Source organism: Myotis davidii, unplaced genomic scaffold (genome assembly GCF_000327345.1).
Source record: "Myotis davidii unplaced genomic scaffold, ASM32734v1 scaffold164, whole genome shotgun sequence".
Taxonomy (NCBI): Eukaryota; Metazoa; Chordata; class Mammalia; order Chiroptera; family Vespertilionidae; genus Myotis; species Myotis davidii.
In genome coordinates, this window is record NW_006296417.1 from 1,922,719 (window position 1) to 1,927,293 (window position 4,575).

Consider the following 4,575-nt stretch of genomic DNA (forward strand, 5'->3'; position numbering starts at 1 on the left):
CTGTGCCCCCGAGGTCTGCAGCGCCGCCCTGCTGCCCACAGGCAGGCCTCTCCCCCGTACACACACACACGGATGTTCCCTTTTTTCAATATGCAAGCAGCTTATTGCCCTGCCCAAACCCTTAACTGACACGGGCCTTTACGAACCTTAATGACACTTAAAGCAACAGAACACTAGAGAATCGAGTCTCCTCACTCCTTCTCTGCCTCTCTCTCTCTGATCTCTCCTCTCTCTCTTTTTCTCTCTCTCTGCTTCATAACAGAAAGAACTTTTGCCACAAGCCCAACCAGGACGCCCTTCTGAGCCGATGGAGGGGAGGGCTGGCCGCCCCCGTAGCCCCCTCTTGCTCCCACGCACACCTGCCTGTCCCCGTGGGTCCTTCTCTAACACACGTTGCAACGGCATTTTTCCTTTTTAAAAACTGTACCTTCAGCGTTTTTAGGGACACACGGCATTTACCAAGGGCCATCGTTCATCCAAGGCTGTTGCTGTGGTAACGCTGCCAAATTCTGCCAAAACCCGGGACTCCGTCCCTCGCACCTGCCCCCCTCGCCCGCCCCCATTTGCTGGTGGCGGGCGTGTGTGCCGTCTCCGGTCACTCCTGTGACAGCCACGCGGGCGGTGCCCTCCATCCCGTCGTTCCCGGGGATTCTTGGCAAGTCTCACGTCCACGCAGGTCAGTTTGCCTTTGACCAGGTTATTCTCGGGGGGAACTGGACGGACAGGGCCGGGCTTCCCTGGGCCACCTCCCCACACCCACCTCTTAGCCCAGGGACTCTGCCACAGACAGGCCCTTTGAGGGAGCAAAGGTGGCTCACATGCTAGTCTCCTGCCCACCCCCCAGAGCCCTCCCGGCCCCCAAGGACGCAGAGGAGCAGGGGTTCCCCGGGACAGGGCCCAGCGGTTCACGCAGGTTTGCAAGCAAAGCAATGCAGACACCTCCCCCCACCACCACCCCTCCCCCATCTCGGGGAGGGCAGTGCGGGATGCAGGCCGCCCGAGCCTTTGACATGTCCCGTTCCCAGGACTCCGCGGGTCCTGCGGTTCTAGGTCAGACGCGACACATTTGCGTACACATTCGTCTTTCACGTCATCACTTTGATAACTTTTTTACGGTTCAGATCCTCATCTATACATCTGTACAGAAAAAAAAAAAGACGGCTGCTATTTTTATTTTGTAGTTTTCGGTTATCTTTGTGGATCTATTCTATGAAAACTTTCAGGTCTCCCTCCTTCCCTCTCCGCTCTCTCTCTCTCTCTAAGCTTCTGCTTTGCGACTAGATGCGTCTCTTCCTCTCTCCCCAGGAATGGGCTCCCATAGATCGGCGTCTGCCGTGAACTGCCTGTGATGCCTTTTCATAACTCCGCACCCCCGCTCTCTGCTCCCTCCCCCTCGGCCCCCCGCTAGATCTGTTACAACCTGTAGGCTCTGTGGGCACCAGGCTGGCTGGCGAGGGAGGCGGCTTTTAATACTCTAAATTCCTATCAAAACTAATAATCAATGTTTTCTAGGCAGATATCACAAGTTCCTGCTCTGGGTTGATATTATTCTCAGTGGATATTTAATCCTTCCATCCTACGAAAAACAGCTGCTAAATCTAAGGGTGCAGTGGGGGGTGGTCAGTGGCGAGCCGCTGCCACCCTCCAGACCGACCTACCTGTCTGTCCTGAGAACCAGGAAACCCCCAGAAACCCCCTCCCTCCACACGGGGCGCCAGGGGCTGCTGGGAGCGGGCCAGGATGGCCCAGGAGCCCCATGCTCACCCCAGGGGGACCAGGGTCCTGGCACGCTTGCCCTGGGCCGGGAAACAAGTCCTCAGGGCCCCGGCATCTTTTGTTTCGGTTTTTTTGTTTTGTTGGGGTTTTTTAGCGCTTCTCACCAGAGCGATGGACATATGACCGCACAGAGATGCTTCTGGGATGGAAACGTTTAAGTGATGAGTGAGAACAAAGCTCACGTAGGGTGATGGCTAGTCGGGATTGGAGATGAAACACCAGGAGGAAAATTCGGAGTCGTTTCAGCCCCAGGATTGTCTCTGGCCCCCGGCCCCACCGTTTCTTCCCCTTCAGAAACCGCGTCCAAGAAAAGTTCATTGAGAAGGTGTATGTAGGCGTTTCCATTTGATTTCCGATTCCGGTTTCAGTCGCTGAGAGAGCAGCTCGGCCCCCCTGATGGATTTCGATTCTGACACGAGGGTTTCTGTGCGTAAGAAGGGACGTAATTTTTATGTTTTAATTCTCGGGTACAACAGCAGTTTGAACTGCAGATACTAGTCATTTGAATTACATTTCTTTTTTTTTAGTGGATATTTAATCCTTCCATCCTACGAAAAACAGCTGCTAAATCTAAGGGTGCAGTGGGGGGTGGTCAGTGGCGAGCCGCTGCCACCCTCCAGACCGACCTACCTGTCTGTCCTGAGAACCAGGAAACCCCCAGAAACCCCCTCCCTCCACACGGGGCGCCAGGGGCTGCTGGGAGCGGGCCAGGATGGCCCAGGAGCCCCATGCTCACCCCAGGGGGACCAGGGCCCTGGCACGCTTGCCATGGGCCGGGAAACAAGTCCTCAGGGCCCCGGCATCTTTTGTTTCGGTTTTTTTGTTTTGTTGGGGTTTTTTAGCGCTTCTCACCAGAGCGATGGACATATGACCGCACAGAGATGCTTCTGGGATGGAAACGTTTAAGTGATGAGTGAGAACAAAGCTCACGTAGGGTGATGGCTAGTCGGGATTGGAGATGAAACACCAGGAGGAAAATTCGGAGTCGTTTCAGCCCCAGGATTGTCTCTGGCCCCCGGCCCCACCGTTTCTTCCCCTTCAGAAACCGCGTCCAAGAAAAGTTCATTGAGAAGGTGTATGTAGGCGTTTCCATTTGATTTCCGATTCCGGTTTCAGTCGCTGAGAGAGCAGCTCGGCCCCCCTGATGGATTTCGATTCTGACACGAGGGTTTCTGTGCGTAAGAAGGGACAGTTTTTATTTTTTTGGGTTTTGATTTTTTTTTTCAAACATGTATCTACCTCACACTTCTTTTTTATATGTGTATATACAACAAGGAATACATCTCACATTTCTCAGCACCTGACAATACGCCATGGGTACCGTACCTCAGCCACGCACAGGCCGCGCACGCCCGTGACCCGGGCCAGGCCGGGCTGCATTCCGGGTGCTCCCCCGCCTCTCGCTCCTGTCCAACGGCTTGCCTCTCCCTGCGCTGTCTCCTCTGGCCTTGCTCTCTTCTTCTTCTGACTCGGTTCCCTACGAGGTTGTGAGGTGTCAGGATTCCCCCCTCTTGGCCCAGTGTCCCCCACTCAGCAGGGAGGTGAGGGGGAAAGCCCCCCCCCAAACCCCCCAGCAGCTCAGTGGGAAGGAAGGCCCCTCGGCTGTCCCAGCCGGTTGTCCTTGAACCCAGTTGCTTTGTGCGGACGGATTGGCGAGCCCATTCCGTCCCTGGAGCAGTGGTTTCGGGATTTAGGGGCCAGGAGGCGGCCAGGGGCGGCCGTCTCTGTTAGCTCTCACCTGCTAGGCACGGGTGGGGGCCGGCTCCATCGGGCGCCACGCTGGCTGCCCTGGACGGGGCCTGTGCCAGGCGGCCAGATGGTCCCTGTGAGCCAGGCACTCAGAGGGCCCCGTCCACCAGGCCTCCTGTCGAGAATAGGAGGTTCCTACCTCCCAGCCAATCCCTTCCAGAATGTTCTGTGGAGAAAAGTCCCCATCCCCCCCATCTCCAGAATGTTCTCTGAATTCCCCCCTCCTTTCCTCCTCCCTTTCAGGGGGAAACAAAGATGTACCAAGCCTTCGGGCTGGAGGGGGGCGGTGCTAGGCGCCAAGCCGCCTTCTGGGGTGTCGGGGTGTCGCACCTCCCACCAGGCCTTGCCTCTGTCCCGCTGCTCACGGGGGTGGATGGCGTTACCCGGTTCCAACAGCTGCTCTCAGGCCCTGGTGATGTGATCTGGGCGACACGACTCGGGGAAAGCGTTCCGAAAAGTTGGGGGCGGCTCTCCCCTCCCGCAGGGACACCCCTCCCCTCTCCCCCCGCCCTTGGGACCTCGAGGTCACCGAAAAATGCTATCTGATGGGGGTTCCCCTCACCCACGCTGCCGGGGAACCCCCCGGGTTGGTGGCCTCCCCTCTTTTGCACAAACCTTCCGGTTCCCACGACTGGACGCAGTCCAGTCCATCCAGGTGGTCCCAAGGGTCTCTCTCGTTCCACGCGTCCAAGCTGTTGGTGTGGTCATGTTATCGTTTGACGTCGGTGGTTTTTCTTTGAGTAGAAAGCAAACACTAACCAGTCGTAGTGCGCATCGTAACCAATGCTTCCGCGGCGCTGCAGTTAGAGAAACAAACGCTTGCTTGCGTGAGGGTGCGGTCATCCTACTGGACCAAGCCACCCCGGGACCCGCCCGCGAGGCCGGGGTCCCCGCCTCCCCTTGATTTTTTTTTTCTCTTTTGTATGCTCCGAATAATTCACTCGAGCCGAACTGGGGCATTTCCCACGCGGTCTCCTCCCGCCAGCAGCTCCCGCTGCTCGAAGCCGCTCGGACCACGGAGGCGCATCATGGAGCCGATGTGAGCGTCCG

At 57.2% G+C, this 4,575-nt stretch overlaps 1 protein-coding gene across 1 annotated transcript in view; it reads left to right on the plus strand.

Annotated features, from left to right (window-relative positions):
* The window catches only part of IGF1R (insulin like growth factor 1 receptor), a 147,322-nt gene that overhangs the window by 130,643 nt on the left and 12,104 nt on the right, over nt 1–4,575 (plus strand). The gene's annotated exons all lie outside the window — the stretch shown is intronic.